This window comes from Mytilus californianus, unplaced genomic scaffold, assembly GCF_021869535.1.
Source record: "Mytilus californianus isolate M0D057914Y unplaced genomic scaffold, xbMytCali1.0.p SCAF_5, whole genome shotgun sequence".
NCBI lineage: Eukaryota > Metazoa > Mollusca > Bivalvia > Mytilida > Mytilidae > Mytilus > Mytilus californianus.
In genome coordinates, this window is record NW_026262701.1 from 105,740,502 (window position 1) to 105,759,184 (window position 18,683).

The window sequence follows — 18,683 nt, forward strand, 5'->3', positions numbered from 1 at the left end:
ACAATTTAGACATATTCCACGAATTTAAGATAAATCCCGACATCTATGATATGTCTGTTCCAATTATCTCTTTTTCCTTTCATACAACTATTGCAAGTAAACGTTTTAACTACAAACACGTGTTTGTGATCTCAATATTGACGACTTCACGGCTAAACTTGAACAAGTTCCCAAATCATATATAATTCGGCTGGTACTTTATAAGCAGTAACCTTAACATTGTCAACAACACTTCTCTACAAAAGGTGTTAGCATGACAGTTATGTTGTTTTCCCCGCAGACAGAGACACAGACAATATAGTTTTTGTGTGCACAACACATTGTATAAACTGCTTGATAAGGTTATTAGGTACTGACAATTCATTTGGAAACCAAAATACATTGCAACGGCATTTACAGAAGAGGAAGCCTTAAACAATTTAAGGTATGTTAAATGTTCCTTTGAAATTTTAACCATATGAAGAACTTAATCGTTCATCAATCAGCTGGATACCAAACTTTCAAATGTGTTCTTAAGACAGCGGCATAATGCGGAATGTTCCACGAAACATCTTTCTAAAGTGCTAACTTATATTTAATCAGCTATCACAATCTTGATTCAGAGTAAATATATAACTACCTACTACCTCGGCATGAATCAGATGCTAAATTTCCTGAGATATATTAGAAATCATACAATATTTTCCAAATTACTAACATCTACTATGTCAGTTATCAAGACCTTGGTTCAGAGTTACTATGAAACTACCTACTCGGGGCGGTGTGAATAAGAAACTAAATTTCCGAGGGTCTATTAAAACACATACAATGAAAGTAGCTCTCCTCGTACAGTAAAATTAAACCATTTGACTTCACTACATTATACACAAGTATTTCTCATACTAAACTTAACCGAAGGAAGGTCCCACTAAAACAAAATGGCCAACGTATATATACAAATATCTTATTTAAGGAAGGGATAAATCAGAGTTCAAAAACACTCTAATTTATTTTTTTCTTCTTCTGAAACTGACCTTATTTAAAAGATGCTATTTTTTGGCAGCATATTTGCTATGTCCGGTAGAAGGGTATATCAACTGTTGATCTGTTACAGATAGTCGGTATTCCTAAGTGAACAAACTGTGCTCATCTTCTCACCGACTAGTTCCTTCATTCGAATGAGTCAGACTTCATACAGGGTTTTTTCAAACAGAATTTAAAAAACAATTGAACTCGAAAGAAAGAATAACACTGATACAGTTAGGTCTGCTTCATATCTTTAGTTACACCTAGAGGTTTGCATTTTTCCAATGACCATTTAGTTGTTTTCTTTCTTCGTCTTGTTATTTTTTATTGCCCTTAATGTTGTTTTTTGTTCATTTGAGATAATATTTATGTGCTAAGTAATTCAAACTTTCCTCCTCTGAATCTCAATTTCTATTCCTTGTTCCCGAATACCTATCTTCCCATGACAGACCCCATCATTTTCAGGCCCTCAAACCTAATATGATAAAAGTATTCTATAAACCTATGACCCTTTGGTCGAAAATATATACCAGAGCCAAACAAGAAACAGCTTTAATTAAATGATTCTTGATTGTTAAGTAAATTAAGAAACTTATTGTAAAGAAGATAGAGGAAATCAGATTTCAAAATTTTCTCAGTTACAATTCAGTTTTATCAATGTTGATGTGATTTCTAATTTCCCGTCAAAGCACTGCATCTCACTAATGCAATTCGTTTTATCTTGCAAATATAAAATCCATGGGAAGAATAAATCGAACTTTTTGAACCACTTGGAGGTAGTCCAAATAATTATGACGTCTTGAAAGGCTATTTTATTTTGTTTGCTTTGACGCCTTCCTGCGACGTCATAACGCTGGTCATTTTTTTGGTTGGACTTTGAGAGGGAATTTCTCTCTCAACTTTGAGACCCAATTTAGCCATAAAATTTTCATTGACGGCTAGAAATTTTTGCATATATACAAATTCTTTATTTTATGTGTTTGTTGGTGCAAAATATTTCGAATAATTTCCAAAAGTAATGATAAAATAAGTTGCAATTCCATTAATGTTTTAAAACGTTTAGCTGATTTCCCAAGATGCTTCTCTTTTGGAGAGTATGAAATTAATTTTTACACCAAACTTGGTAAAATTTGACAGACCCGAATTTCCGGAACGTTCGTTTTATGTTATCCGGAAATTCAGGTCTGTCAAATTTCATTGAGTTTTGTTCAAAAATTTATTTTATGCTCTCCTTAAATGAAGCGTCTTGGGAAATCAGCTAAGGGAGCAACCATTAACTTCACAGGGGGGAGAGGGGGGGTATGGATTTTTGTCTCAGTCAGAAAAATGTTTTTTTTCAGTTTTTCGACGCTATCAATCAAATTATTTTTTTTTTCTTATGAGATTAAACAACACTATAAGGTATGGGGAAAATCTGGATTCAGAATATTTTTTTTGTCATCTGCTTGACCACAACATTTTTGCCATCAAATTGGGGATCAGAACATTTTTTAGGGAAAAACCATAACACCCCCCCCCCCCCCCCTTTTGAGGTTAAATGGTCGTTCCCTAAACGTTTTAAAAAAGCAGTAAATTCTCTCTCAAAGTCCAACTGAAAAAATGGCTTCGGCGTTATGACGTCGCAGGAAGGCGTCGAAGCGAAAAAATAAAATAGCCTTTCAAGACGTCATAATTATTTGGACTAACCTGGAGGTAGCCATCTGGCCCAAGACCACAATTAATGATCCTGCTTACGAATATAGTTCCTTTTAATTAGAGTGTATTTTTTCTTAATTTTTTATCTTTCCTTTCCTCACTCATTTCTTAGTTTTTTTTGGGTGGAAATAAAAGAAGAGAGGTGAAATAAACTTTTGGATGTTGTATTTTAACTGATTTTGATATGGAAAGAGTGATTAGGCCAGGTGCAAAAAGGTGATATTTACAGTTTTCGGAACATCTCTTGACTTGTCCATAGGGGTATGGATGTGTATTGGCTAAATTTGTAAGAGTCATTGGTTCAATCTTTCTGAATTTTGTATATATTTTTGGACTAGTACTATACATTACACACACAAAAGATTTGACAAAAATGCATGGTGCAATTTTTTTAATGAAACAAAACGTTATAAAGAAATAATAGGGGAATTTAATTGTGGTCTGTGGCCATCTCGGCGCGCCTGTTTATTTATCCCGGTATTTGGTGGGGTTCGTGTTATCCTAAATAGAAGTTCGCTTTTCTTAACTCAAAAGTTAAAATAAATAACAACATGTGTTCACTGAATAAATTTATATTGAAAAAAACTAATCTAAATTAAAAAAAAATGTTTGCACAAAGATCTTTGGACTGAAAGTGATTTGTGACAAAAGAAACATCCGACTTAATACTATTCATGACTGACCAATGAAATACAGTATTCTATTGAGGCGGTCAACAGATCAGAATCAGCCAACAGTCAAAGATAATTATGTTTCTCGGTCAACAGTTCATTTTCCGGAAAGGGGTTTCGAAAACTGCACAACAGGCAATATATTGAGTTTTTTTACATAAAGTAATCATATAGAGAAACTGTTATAAAGTTTAACAATTCGTGATAGGTAGTATTTTGTAATGGCGTTTGAAATATATATTTGGCCAATTAATATTTTTTTATGAATCCATGATGATTTCTACATATCATGGATTTATACCATTTATTATAAGGTTTGAATTCCATTGTTATACTATAAGGGTTAACTGAAAAAAATAATCATAAAGAGTTGTAATTTTGTTGGCATGAATTCAAGACATTGAAGGTATATATAACAAAATAGTGTCTCTTGGAATCATTGTATCCTTTACTATGATTCCAAGATGCAATATTTGTTATTTACACCTTATATGTCTTGAATTCATGGCAAAATTGTTAAAACTGCATTATAATGATTTCATCGTCGGCCTCATTTAGGCTTGTAACACAAATACACGATGTGTACTGGCATATAAAGATGGTACAGTTCATTTTTTAATATACCGTAAAAGATATTAAGGGTTGAGATCTCACAAAAAATGTTTAACCCCGCCGCATTTTTGCGCCTGTCCTAAGTCAGGAGCCTCTGGCCTTTATTAGTCTTGTATGGTTTTTTTTAATTTTAGTTCATTTATATGTTTTGGAGTTTAGTATGACTTCCATTTTCACTGAACTAGTGTACACATTTTTGTTTAGGGGCCAGCTGAAGCCCGCCTCGGGGTGCGGGATTTTCTCGCTGTGTTGAAGACCCATTGGTGGCCTTGGGCTGTATTCTGCTCTTCGGTCGGGTTGTTGTCTCTTTGACACATTCTCCATTTCCATTCTCAATTTTAATGTTCATTATCATATTTTTTTTACTTTTTCATTCATACCTATTTTCTTGCGTCAACTCTACTACATGTGTACTTTTAATTTCGTCTTGAAGCAATAGAACTGCATTATTGCGTATGCAAATCTATATCGTTCCCTTAATGGGATACCTACTCGGCCTTTGAGACCTGAACAATTACACTGCCTGCATTGCGTCAAGCGCCCTAGACCACTCGACCAACTGAGGTAAAAATACTTTCGTTAGTTAAGTCATGGCTTTCCTGGGGTGTACGTGATGTTTGTATTGCGACATGAAGAGGGCATACCTGTGCAGTTTATTTGTTTATATACCGTTAAGGATTACAATGTTACTTGTCATACCGTCAAATAAATTATTTTAATATTTACATATTAAAATTTATGAATTAATTGTTACAGTTTGTAAAAGTCAGTCATTCACCTTTAAGTACATTAGTCAAAGTAAAAAGATATCTTTCCGCTTGTCAATCAATAATATGTGTGTTAATGTATTCGTGATTATTTCTGAATGCCTTGGTCGATTTTAGCACAGAATTAGATGGGAAATGCACTATGGTATCGCAGTTCGAAAACCTTTTTTTTTCTTATGATTTACTTTAATATTCCCAAGCCAATATAAATATTTTGATAGAAAGATTTATTTGATCAAATATCGATATAAAACATTACAAAAGTAGTATAAAACAATAGCAGACATGTAAACATACTAAAATCATTAAATCTTAAAACAGTTGTTGATACTTAATCTGGATTGTCCATGGAAGACATACGCTTATTTTCAATGGGGTCCATATGTTCAGATATGCCTCATCATTGAACGGAGGCAATTTCCCATACTCTCTATTCTCAACCTCCTTTACACTCAAGTAGTGCATATGATTTTTTTTACCTCTGTTTATATAGATATTAAGTTGTCGTCGGATCTGAAAAAAAAAATATAGTTTAATGGATGATGACACATAATTATTAAAAAAAAAAACTGTATAAAAATATAGAATCACTGAGTCTGACTGATTGCAAAAAAATCTAGTATTCTATTTTACATACTTGATGGTAAATTGATTATTTAGATAAACCACCGATCTGCGCTCTTAAACGTATTTAAAAAGTTGATTTAATTCAAAACTCCAGTGATGTATCTTTGAATTAAAAATGAAGAATCATAGTTACATGCACGAAGAACTTTTTTTGAAATACTTCAGAGTAAATGTGAAAACTCTATAGTTTATTGTGTTTTTGAATAAAAGAACGTGTGGGATACACGTCAATGAGACAGCAATCCACAAAGAATACGCAGATGTCATAACAGACAATCCCTCAACCATCCCCGCTATAATAGATCAAACTCTGTGGTAAAAATAAAATAAAAACAAATAATACCATAACAAAGAATACTCGTAACAACTGAAAACTAGCTCAAAGTACTTAACCGACCTATATGAAATAAGGCCGTCTTACATTCTTTTATCTGCGACTGTACCTCGGAGCAGATTTCATAGCAACAGTGCAGGATTTGGACTTATAGTGCTGAAATACCACTTTTAAACAAATTCCTGCAGGTGGAATAATACTTCCACGACAAATTCCTTCATAATCTAGTAAAATATTTAAGCAATTTCATGATATTTTATACCTGTTGTAAAAAAGATTTTTAGACAGGAAAAAATTACATTCATTGAAATCTGAAATGATACTCCAAACGCGCACATCCAACCCACTTAGAAATGTGCATTCCATATATTACCATCAAGGAAAGGACAATTAACAAAAGAAAAAGACATGTCATCTCGTTCGTCATAAATTTTGATATGAAGATTATAGTGAGCAATTCTAATATCAAGGTATAAAAGGGTCACAATTATTGTCACCATTGGATTTAGTAAGTGTAAAATGAGGTGGATACAGATAGAAAAAATCGATTATTCGAAAATATATTGTCTTAATATCGTTTAAACATCTCTAGGTATTGTGGAAAATATCTGTCAAATGGTATTTCGTTGAGTCTTGTTCATATATTGTATTCACAATGTTAACGAATCAAATAACTTTGATCAAATCTTTTAAAATTGTTCATTTACTTTGTGTTAATTTCATACTAAGTTGTCTCTTAGATTCGATATCTAAATTTGATTCCATATCCTTTTCGGTATTTGTTTAATAAAGAAATCGTTAATGCCCGACTGTAAAGTAGACAAAATCCACATCGGGAATCCTTTTTTTACATGTCCAATATTTTATGTTCTGTTAAAATTCGCAATAAAACTTAATGAAAGATTATAAAATGAAAGAGATTAACCAAACCTTAACGCTATCAATTCTAATATATTACAATACATTTAGTTCTTATCTCTATATAAATGCATGTGGTCGGGTCAATCCTACTATTAGCCTTTCTACGGTTGTTATAAAAAACTATACTTGATAACTGGTATTATTGTAACAAGTTAATAAATCGTGTGATCAGCAGTTTTTTTTTGTATTGATCTTTAAAGGTGAATGACCGATCAAGTAACACTATTCCCTGAACAATCACGTTACAGCAGATTTAGTCATGACGTTGCACTAAAATATATCAGTTTTCTTCTATTATATGGTTTTGTATTTTAAAACTACCGACATTTGCAATTTAATCTATGGAGTTCTGATTGTATCTCGGAAAGGATCAAAATAGTATATACAAATAAACAAAAAAACACTAATTATATGAGTTTTTCTAGCATGTTCATGAATTGTATCACTAATGACTATCTGATAATCCGTTTTAATTTGTGTTTTTACCTAAGGTTAATACATAATAATAATAATAATAATAATAATAATAATAATAATAATAATAATAATAATGATAATGATAGCCGTTATCAAGTTTTTTATTCAAATTTAGAGCTTGACAAATGGAATATACATTTGTTTAAATATTGATGAAGTCTGTATTGTGACCTCTAAATGTGTTTGGCTTTTGTATATCAAAATCTACATTTCAAAGTCAAACATACACAATTTGGCGCGTTCGAAGGGTCTTCTATAATACCACCACAAGAACCCTCTTAGATGCCAAGATACTAGGAAAGGTGGGTGGGTATAAACAAAAGTGACGTTAAAATGACGAGTAAGAAAAGCCTTCTTAGCTCTATTTTATCAAAGGGGTTAGAACTTGATTTATGCAAAGTGGCACAACTTAAATGAGCTATGCCTAATATTAGTACTGACAAAATCATGCATTGTTTTAACCTTGAACTTATAGACACAAATAAGGGTCTGGATTAGGGTGAGGGGGGGGGGGGGGGGGTCTTTATTTCTGTATTCTCTATTTTTAGGCCATTTCTCTCTATTCAGTAAAAATGCGTGTTCGGGTCTTTATATACAAATTTCCTGTTATATCATAATTTCAACATGATAATTTTTGTTTCAACCTCTAGAAGATTGTTATTATTGATGAGTAATGGTTGCGTGTTTGTACTCCGCGAATTTCACCTTCAAAAGAGCTAACCTTCTACTCGACGGCATACTGAAAATATTATAAAGGGGGACGTAATTCCCACAAAAAAAGTATAGATACCACCGAGAGATGCGAACATTTTTTTAACTATTTAATGCTAAAAAAATATACATTTTCCAATCCAGGGGGTTTGGGGCGTAGGGTTACAATGTTCAAAGTTGGGGTATGGTGACTCTACCCCCACCCCCATGAATCCGTTACTGCACTACACACAGAACACCATTTATATATGTTGATTAATATTTGATTAAAGAGGAACACGGAAAAAAATTGAAGTATTTTAATTTCTTTGTTATAATTTGGAAATCTGGGATAAGCAGTGAGGTATATTTCATCATATTTGGTTTTAGGTAAGTTTTATAATAGAGATTGTAGTTAACCGACATTAGAGAAATCAGGAATATGAAAACTAGAGATTACAAAATAAAAAAGCAAAATTTTATCAATTTACATCACTGAATAAAGATCGAGAACCACACATACAAGAATGCAGTGGCAACTTGTATATTTGTTCTGAAAATAAAGATTTGATCTCCTGAACGGGATCTTAATATACTTGATAGCCGATAAAAAAAAATATAAAAAAATTGCCTATCAATCAATTGTTTGGAAGAAGATTAAAATATATTTAACATTTATTGGTAGCGAAAAAAAGTTATGCACAATCATTTATGAGGCGCTGATTTGGTCTAAATCATTAATTTATTTAAGGAGATTCTGACATATTTCAAATTCGATTTCAAAATGTCCGGGATAATCTCAGATGCTCCGGAAGGATGAGCAATCTTTCTTTCAAATAAAATTATAACATTTGAAATACTCTAAAAAGAGTCAGTCAGAAGCAACTGAAGTTATAAATTAAATAAAGATAAATATAATGATAAAAACCAAAGCGTCAGTCCAGAAGAACAGAAGTGCAGAGACAAAAGGAGCAATGGCAAACATGGGACAAATTAACGCTAATAACTAGAGACCTGAATTAGACTGACTTCCAAGGATTCAGTGATAACATCCTATTTAGGTATATGATGTCATATATATGATTTATACGACTTCTACAGATACGATCTGATATCTGTACCAGCGTTTTACTGTTGTTGCAAATATCAAAATATACCCCCCGCCACCACTTAAAAGAAAAATCAATAAATAATATCAACCGTCCTCGAGCATCCGTCTTCCAGCCAATTCCAACTATTAGTGTCGTTTTGAATGCAATGATTTATGGATCTTACAAATATGACTCCAATATGATGAAAATTGTCATGCTAGGTCTTTTAATGCCAAAGTAAGTGAGGAATTTTGTTGTTTTTTGTTGTTGCTTTTTTATAATGAATCATGCCGGCGAGAGAGACTTATTGTCTCTGCAATTTCCTTCTATTGCAGTGCTTTTTGTTGTCAATGGTTATCCTGGTCTGAACTCTGTCACGAACTGTTATCGGTGTTGTAATATGTAATCATTGCTGACACAATGCGGGAGAAGGATGTAGGAATAACTTCGTCTGCACTAGCGGACAAAATGATACTCCTATAATTTTTAACTCGTGCAAGATCGTGCTTTCGGAGGGAAAGTACCGATGCTTACGAATGTATAGAATTGGCAAGGCTAAGACCAATGACAGTTCCGATTACGATCATTTCGACATTTTATACCAAATGATATTTACCAGTTTATTGTCAATTATCAATAATAAATTTTATTTGCAGAAAACTAACACTTTCGTTATTCTGTTAATCATTTATTTCTGTAATCAGTATTTTTTTTTACCTTATTCTTTATTTATACACATTTATTCTTTATATTTTAATACCCCATTATTCCCTATTCTTTATATTTTAATACCCCATTATTCTCTATTCTTTATATTTTAATACCCCATTATTCCCTATTCTTTATATTTTAATACCCCATTATTCTCTATTCTTTATTTTTTTTGTCCCATTTTTTTCTACTCTCTATTTTCTTTACCATTATTCTCTATTCTGTAAACCCCTTCCACACCCTCACAAATGGCAATTACATTCAATAACTGATTTATTTCATTAATCAAAACATTCTATATTTCTGATGCATTTTCCTTTCCAGGAATTATCGATATTATACGTTCAGAAATCTAATTAGCTGGATTAAAGGGTATACGTTCGGAAATCTAATTAGTTGGATTACAGGGTTGCTCCATTCATCGGTGTTAGTCTACTTGCCTTTCTTCCTAAACCAATACCTCTCATTAAACAGGATTAAATTTTTCGATTTGAAACTTTAAGAAAAATATGTTTTGCTCAGTTTCATGGAAACAAATTAGAACAACGCACATCAAATAAGATTACCTTATGTACTTTAAAAGTGTTGTTTTATTTAACATAACTATCACTAAAGTGCATGTACTTTCAAGAAAAGTACAAGGCATCAGCGGTTCTTTTTCATTTTATATGAATTTTAGGAAAGTTCGAATCTAAATTGTGCTTTTAATCCCATCCGTTTTCAATAGAAAATAGTATTTGAAATAACTGGTATGAAAAACCAGTTTCCAAATAGTGTATATCGGTTTCAATCACAGTGAAAGGAGCTTGGTGAATTTAGCTAAAATCTATTAACTTGTATTACTAAAACTTCCATTTAATTAATTCATCTTATATCGCAAAAAAAAGAGGGATAGATACATGAATTAAAAAGAAAACTCAAGTAAATTATGTTTTTCATTAAATACAATTGATTGTGGTTACTTTTATATTTACGATATTTCTTTATATTGCTATTGCTGATGCTTGTGTATTATAATGTGTGTTTATCAACTGAAGATTTCCTTTATTAATTCTGATTATTTTGTGTATTTAGCAATAAAATATGTTTAAACTATACGACAAACTACAATTAAAATTGAGAATGGAAATGGGGAATGTGTCAAAGAGACAACAACCCGACCATAGAACAGACAACAGCAGAAGGTCACCAACAGGTCTTCAATGCAGCGAGAAATTCCCGCACCCGGAGGCGTCCTTCAGCTGGCCCCTAAACAAATATATATACTAGTTCAGTGATAATGAACGCCATACTAAATTCCAAATTGTACACAAGAAACTAAAATTAAAAATAATACAAGACTAACAAAGGCTAGAGGCTCCTGACTTCGGACAGGCGCAAAAATGCGGCGGGGTTAAACATGTTTATGAGATCTCAACCCTCCCCCTATACCTCTAGCCAATGTAGAAAAGTAAACGCATAACAATACGCACATTAAAACTCAGTTCAAGAGAAGTCCGAGTCTGATGTCAGAAGATGTAACCAAAGAAAATAAACAAAATGACAATAATACATAAATAACAACAGACTACTAGCAGTTAACTGACATGCCAGCTCCAGACTTCAATTAAACTGATTGAAAGATTATGTCTTCATCATATGATAATCAGGCACAATCCTTCCCGTTAGGGGTTTAGTATCATACCATCATAACATATATGAGAAGAACATAACCCGTGTCATGCCAACAACTGGTTTTTAAATAATTGTGTTTAGTGCCGATGCAAAGACCCTATAAGTGAATCAATATTAACGCCAAAATATGCAATCTTTAATGACCTGACAACAGTATCGTAACTATATCCCTTCTTAATAAGTCTATTTAAAGGTTTTGTTAGCTTCAGAGGTGAATACTGACATTTTTGTGCTTTATAAAGAATATTTCCATAAAAAATTGTTCTTTTTGACAAACGTATTTCCATAAAAAATTAGTCTTTTTGTCAAACGTACTTCCACAATAGATCTATATATTTGTGGTATCTTAAGTTAAAGTTACGCGACCGATTTATAATATCATTATACTTGATTTTTTTTAATGGAAACGATATTTTCAATAAAACCTAACACGCTGATCTACACAGCTGAGAAATATGACTCAGTAAGAAGGAATTAACAGAACATTACCATTAAGGAAAGGCATTCTTATAATAGGCAAGGTCTGTTTGACATAAATTATGATATGAAGAGCCCAAATGACGTAGAGTTATATATATTTCAGGTAAGCGTATTAATTTGGTTTTATTCAATGATTTCCATTGAGAAAGCACTTGTCGAAGAAGGAAATACTGCACAATAACCAATGACGAAATACAACATTTATTAGTAAACAAAACATTCCACGAAAAACTATAGATTAAGCCAACATCCCACCCTAAAATAAAAGAGTTAAACTCTGGTGCTCCGAAATTTAATATAGATCCCACCCACTATTCGCACCAGTTATGTTGATCATGACAGATAAAAATCCGCTACAGGCTGGGCAGATGACATTTAACTACTCAAGTATGGAAATTATACAATAGGAAATAAATGAAATTTTACTACGCAAGAATGGAAATTTAACAATAGGATAACTAAAAGCTTCGCGACATAGATCCTAGTGTTAAGTTGTCTATTAGCATAATAAACAAGAAAACGATATTGATATGCAGCAACCTTTAGCTTCTTGTCTCTGTCTCTGTAGAATCATTTTAAGTTAACTAAATAATGGATTCAATTAATAGCTGGAAAATAAGTCGATTCACTGACAACTCGTACATTTACTCACAAACGATTGATTCGAGCAACTTTTTAGTGACTATTTTAGATCTTTAATATCAGTCCCCTTGGTAACATCGGTCCAGTAGACAGTGCATCGAAATTGACATGATTTGAATTGTACATCTTGTTCGTAATTTTTGGTTTATAAAGTTATATAAATGTGTTAAAATAAAAGCTGCAACTCCCTGGGGCAAAGTTGACCTTACACGATTTCATACCCCCACTTTATATCTTTTTATTGAAATTTGCTGTTAAAATTATGCCCCTTTGGCTTTAAAGCTTTAAAACGTTATATATGTTTGGCTTACCAATCATTTGGTCATGAGTGTAGCTGCTACAGATTGTTCAAGAAACATGCCTTGCACGCACGGAAATCATATCATTTAAGGGTTTTCTTTACGCCTATTCTTTATGATAGTAATATAAAAACGAATTATCTTCGATTAACTGTTGTTAGTAATTGATTTAGTAATCATTGGAAGAAAGAAGAACATTACTTTACAAATGTGCAATACTTGAAGCTTATATGAAATATATGCATTTACTTGAAGTTCTCTCTCTTTATCTTATACAGAGGAAAGAACCAAAATATATAAGTATATATAAAAGTATATCAAAATTCAAAACAGTACATTCAAACCCGTCTATTACAAATTACTGTTACTGTATTTAAATTTAGACTTGATCAAAATTTGTAGACCTTTGTGATACTAGTATGAAATTATATCGATGATATAAGTTTGAACCTATGTCGAGAAAGATAATATTCTATGTTCAAACGAGTCCTTTTTATTGATTGGTTGTTGCTAGTTTGACGTCCAGTGCCATAGTTCTGTTTGAAGTTATCATCGTAATGAAGCTTTTTACATGTAAAAACTAGAGAACTATAAGACTGTAGTTAAGGTCTTGTATGTCTAAAGAAAGAAAGCTACTGTTCATCTGATATTATACAATTTTGACTTTTGAAGAGGTTGATACAATGATTTACCAACCAAAGAGATACGATATTCACCGAGGCCAACGACTTTTATTATATGACTTTTATCTTTCTCCAATTTTCTAGTATTTATTCAAGATACTTTTAAAACTGCTAACGTGAGGGTACCCAGATTGCACCTATTTAGATAGTGTTTTCCACTAGGTATTGTTATAATATTGTAACTATCATGTTTATTTTGTTGGCCTAATTTGTTTTGTGTGGCTTATAACATGTATAACATGTATAATATGTTTACAAAATAATTTATAACTGTGCAGTTTAGAAATCACATGAATAATCATAGAGACTGATGGAATGAATTATACCTTTCTATTTGACTTACATAACGATTCCAGAATGATCTTTATAAAAGATGCGTAATTTTAAACTTCTTAAATTGTTCTAGAAATTTCCGTTCTACAGTTTTCTAGGAGTTTCCTTTCTACAGTGTTCTAGAGATTTCCGTGACAACTATATATATACAGGCACTAAAGTTAAACTTTCAGACATAGACATCAATAGACATTAATATTCTCAGAAGTTCTCTCAATTGGATTGACACTTTTATTTACGAACAACATCATACTAGATTGTGACCTATTGGACGTACTATTCTGTTTGGATTCCCGAGAAGATTTCCGGATAAAGAAAAGACAAAAGATCGGACATATATTTTGACAGTTAAGTTGACATTTCTTTTTGTGTAATACTTCTTGTAAACTTGTGTATCATAAATCCTGTTAAATTTTATTATTGATTTGTGTCTTTTGTTGGCTACAATTTAAAGGTTATTTCTGGCCGTTACAGAATTTGGGGGCTCGTCCGGGAGAACGTTAATATCAGATTAAAATTTATTTCAGTATTACTATTGAATTAGAATTAGCCAACAAAAGTCAACAAAATGACATTTGATGCTAATAAATTTAAAAAATAAACCAAAGAAAGAAGAATTAGTGTTGCTTGCTAAACATCTAAAAATTAATTTTAAAGGATCTATGAGAAAACAAATTATTAAGAACTTGGTAATAGACTATTTAGTTGACTCGGAAATATTTGGTGAAGAGGCTCTTGAACTCAAGGTCGAAAATGTTGATGCTATCAAATTAAAACAGCTTGAATTAGAACATGAATTTAAATTAAAACAACTGGAAAACGAAGTTAAATTAAAGCAACTGGAAAAAGAAAAAGAAGAAAGACAGGCAGAACTTGAAATGAATGAAAGGTTAAAGATGGAGAAGATGAAAGAAAAAGAAGATGAATTCAAATTAAAACAGCCAGAACTTGAAATGAGGGAAAGATTAAAGATGGAGAAAATGAAAATTGAAATGGTCAACAAAGTAGAAAGCAACACTAATGTAGTGTCAAAATCAGAACATTTTGATGCAGCAACAAATATACGTCTGGTTCCCAGATTTTGTGAAAAAAACAGTTGATAAATTTTTTTCCACAGTTTGAGAAAATTGCTCAAAATTTGAAATGGCCGAAGCCTTATTGGACTACAATGCTGCAAAGTGTTTTTGAGGGCAAGGCCGCTGAAATTTACTCAGCACTTTCATCAGAAAAAAGTTCTGATTATGACACGGTAAAACAGGAAGTTTTGAAAGCTTATGAGCTAGTGCCAGAAGCTTATAGACAGAAATTTAGGTCTTTTAAAAAGTTTGATTCACAAACCTATGTTGAATTTGCAAGGGAAAAAGTAGATCTATTTGATAAATGGCTAACGTCAAAGAAAATAGATAACAATTTTGATAAAATAAGACAATTAATGTTATTAGAAGAGTTCAGGCAGTGTGTTCATGTAGACTTAAAACACATTTAGATGACAAAACTGTTGAGACATTACAAGATGCAGCTGTTATTTCCGATAATTATACCCTTTCACATAAAAAAGTTTCAAAGTTCAAAATTTTAATACTTCGAGTGGAAATTACAAAAATCAAAGTACTGAGCGTACTGGTAGTAAGCCTGTTGCACAGAATAAGAGTCAGTTTAGTTATAATATGTCTAGTCCAAAATTTTATACTTTTGAGAAGAAGTCAGTGACTTGTGTTTATTGTAAGAAGAATGGTCGCCTGATGGCTGATTGTTTTACACTCCAAAAGAAGAATAAAAGAGATAATAAGCCCAAGACCAGTGCTTGTACGACACCCCTTGTTACCAATAAGTTGGAATGACCTGCGAGTCAGGCTTTTAAGTCCAGTTTTTGTGATTACATGGAGGATTATAAACCCTTTATGTCTGATGGGTTTGTTTCTATTGTTGATAATACTACTCCTCAGCCTATTAAGATTTTACGGGACACTGGAGCTTCTCAGACTTTATTGTTAGAAGGTGTGTTGCCTTCCTCCGAGGAGACTTCTGTTGGTGCCTCCGTTTTTTTACAAGGTGTGGAGTTAGGTTGTATAGATGTTCCCCTCCATCGTATTTATCTGAAGTCAGATTTGATTACTGGACCAGTTGTTGTGGGTGTTCATCCTAATCTCCCTGTTGAGGGTGTTTCATTATTGCTAGGAAATGATCTATCTAGGAACAAAGTGGTTGCTGAACCAATTGTTATCAGTGAACCGGGTGTGGATGTTAAATCACCGGAAGATGATGCTGAACTGTATCCAGCTTGTGTTGTTATTAAGGCGATGGCAAGAAAACAACAAAAAGAGGATTTGCAAAAAGACCAGTTTGATTACATGGACCTTTCTGACACTTTCCTTGCCGACATTGAAGGTCCTGGTAGCTCAGAGAAGGCCATAGTAAGACCACGTAGTACTAACAAGAATGTAATTATGCCATGACCTAACGTGAACAGCCATTCATTAGACTGAAGGAAATTTGTTGAAGAACAAAATAAAGACCCTGAGGTTCTTCAGCTCCGCAAGAGGGTACAACCACAGGAGGAAGTAGACAAAGTGGCCGAATGCTACTTCCATCAAGACGGCATTTTAACGAGGAAGTGGAATCCCCTGATGCTACCCCAGAGGAGGAATGGAGAGTGGTATACCAAGTGGTGGTGCCTAAAGATTATAGGCAAGAAATTATAGGTCTTGCCCATGACACCCCCTTGGCTGGACACTTATGTATAAGGAAGACTTGCCTTAAGATCTTGCAGCATTTTCTACAGACTTAGAAATGATGTCGCAGAATACTGCAAATCATGACATGTATGCCAGGTAATACCACCAGCACCACTTCTGCCAATTCCAGCCTTTGAAGAACCTTTCAGCAGAGTACTCATTGACTGTGTGGGACCTTTACCAAAGACCAAGACTGGAAATGCGTATCTATTGACGATCATGTGTACATCCACTCGCTTTCCTGAGGCTATTCCGTTCAGGAATATCAAGACACCAACTATTGTCAAAGCTCTTATCAAATTTTTCACGTTAGTAGGACTTCCTAAGTCTATACAGTCCGACCAGGGTTCAAACTTCATGTCAGGTTTATTTCAGCAAGTCGTGTACCAGTTAGGAATTGCTCAGTATAGGTCAAGTGCTTATCATCCAGAATCTCAAGGTGCCTTAGAACGTTTTCATCAAACATTGAAGAACATGATTAGAACTTTTTGTCTTCATTTTGACAGGGACTGGGATGATGGTGTTCACTTTTTACTTTTTTACGGTCCGAGAGGCTGTTCAAGAATCCCTTGGTTTTAGTCCCTTTAAGTTGGTGTTTGGTCATATTGTAAGAGGACCTTTAAAATTGGTTAAGAAAAAATGGCTTACTGAACACACTGACTTGAATCTTCTAGACTATGTATCTAGATTTAAAGAAAAATTGTATACTGCTTGTCAAATTGCTCAGAAAAACCTAAAAACTGTTCAGAATAAGATGAAAATATGGTATGATAAAGATGCCACGGACAGAGTTTTTGAGCCTGGTGATAAGGTACTTGTATTTTTGTCAGTCCTTGGACATCCTTTAAAGGCTAAATAGTGTGGTCCTTTTACCATAGAGAGTAAAATTAATGATTTGAATTATATTGTAAAAACACCAGGTCGGCGTAAACAAAATAGAGTGTGTCATATTAATATGTTAAAAACATATTTTGAGCGTACTAATGAAGGTGAGAGTAAACCAGTTGCCACTTTAGCCATGGTTAAATTGGAGAATAATCATGACAAACCAGATATAATTGAACCACCTTTAGATTCTAAGACTATGGAACAAACAGTTAGATTGAAAAATTCAGATATTTTGTTAAATTTAGACTCCAAACTTGCACATCTGACTTTTGATCGTAGAGAAAAATTGAAAACTTTGTTATTTTCTTTTAAAAATCTTTTCCCAGATGTGCCAAACAAAACCACTGCTATTTGTCAAGATGTCGATGTAGATGATGCTCATCCAATCAAACAACATCCTTACCGGCTCAATCCACAAAAACTTGAATTTAAAGAAAGAAATTAAATATATGCTTGACAATGATATTATTGAGCCGAGTAACAGTGAGTGGAGCTCTCCTTGTCTCCTTGTGCCCGAACAAGATAAAACCTTTCGTTCCGTGACTGATTTCAGAAAAGTAAATTCAGTTTCAAAATCTGATACCTATCCGCTTCCAAGGATAGACGACTGCATTCATAACATTGGACAAGAGAAATTTGTGAGCAAATTTGATTTATTGAAAGGTTACTGGCGAGTACCATTGACACATAGAGCACGAGAAATATCAGCTTTTGTAACACCAGACGGCTTATGTCAGTATACTGTCATGCCGTTTGGTATGAAAAGTGCTCCAGCTACATTTCAAAGAATGATCAATAATGTTATAAAAGATTTAGACTGTTGTTATGCTTATATTGATGATCTTATTGTATGTAGTGATAGCTGGGAAGAGCGTTTAACACATTTATATTTTATACTTTTGATAGATTGTCACAATCAAATGTGACTGTTAATCTTGGTAAAAGTGTGAATTTTGCCAGGCCACTGTTGATTATATAGGGCATACAGTTGGCCAAGGTCAAGTGAAACCTATTATGGCTAAAGTGGATCCAATTACCAAATTTCCTCCTCCTAAAAATAAAAAAACAACTTATGAGATATTTAGGCATGATTGGATTTTACAGGAAATTCTGTTCAAATTTTGCTACTGTTGTTCAACCATTGAGTCATCTTTTACGGAAAGATTCTAAATTCATCTGGAGTGATAATTGTCAAAACGCTTTTCAAAATAGCAAATCACTTTTAATTAATTGTCCAGTTCTGATCTCTCCAAACTTTGAAAAACAATTCAAACTTGCGGTTGATGCAAGCGATGTAGGAGTTGGAGCTGTTTTATATCAAGAGACAGATAATAATGTTGAGAAACCT

At 33.0% G+C, this 18,683-nt stretch overlaps 1 protein-coding gene across 1 annotated transcript in view; it reads left to right on the forward strand.

Moving 5' to 3' along the window:
- The first annotated feature begins 399 nt into the window (after positions 1–399).
- The window catches only part of LOC127700473 (1,25-dihydroxyvitamin D(3) 24-hydroxylase, mitochondrial-like), a 53,504-nt gene continuing 35,220 nt past the window's right edge, over positions 400–18,683 (forward strand). The window contains exon 1 of the mRNA XM_052203968.1: positions 400–424. The gene's annotated coding sequence lies outside the window, so the exon portion shown is untranslated. The remainder of the gene's footprint in view (positions 425–18,683) is intronic.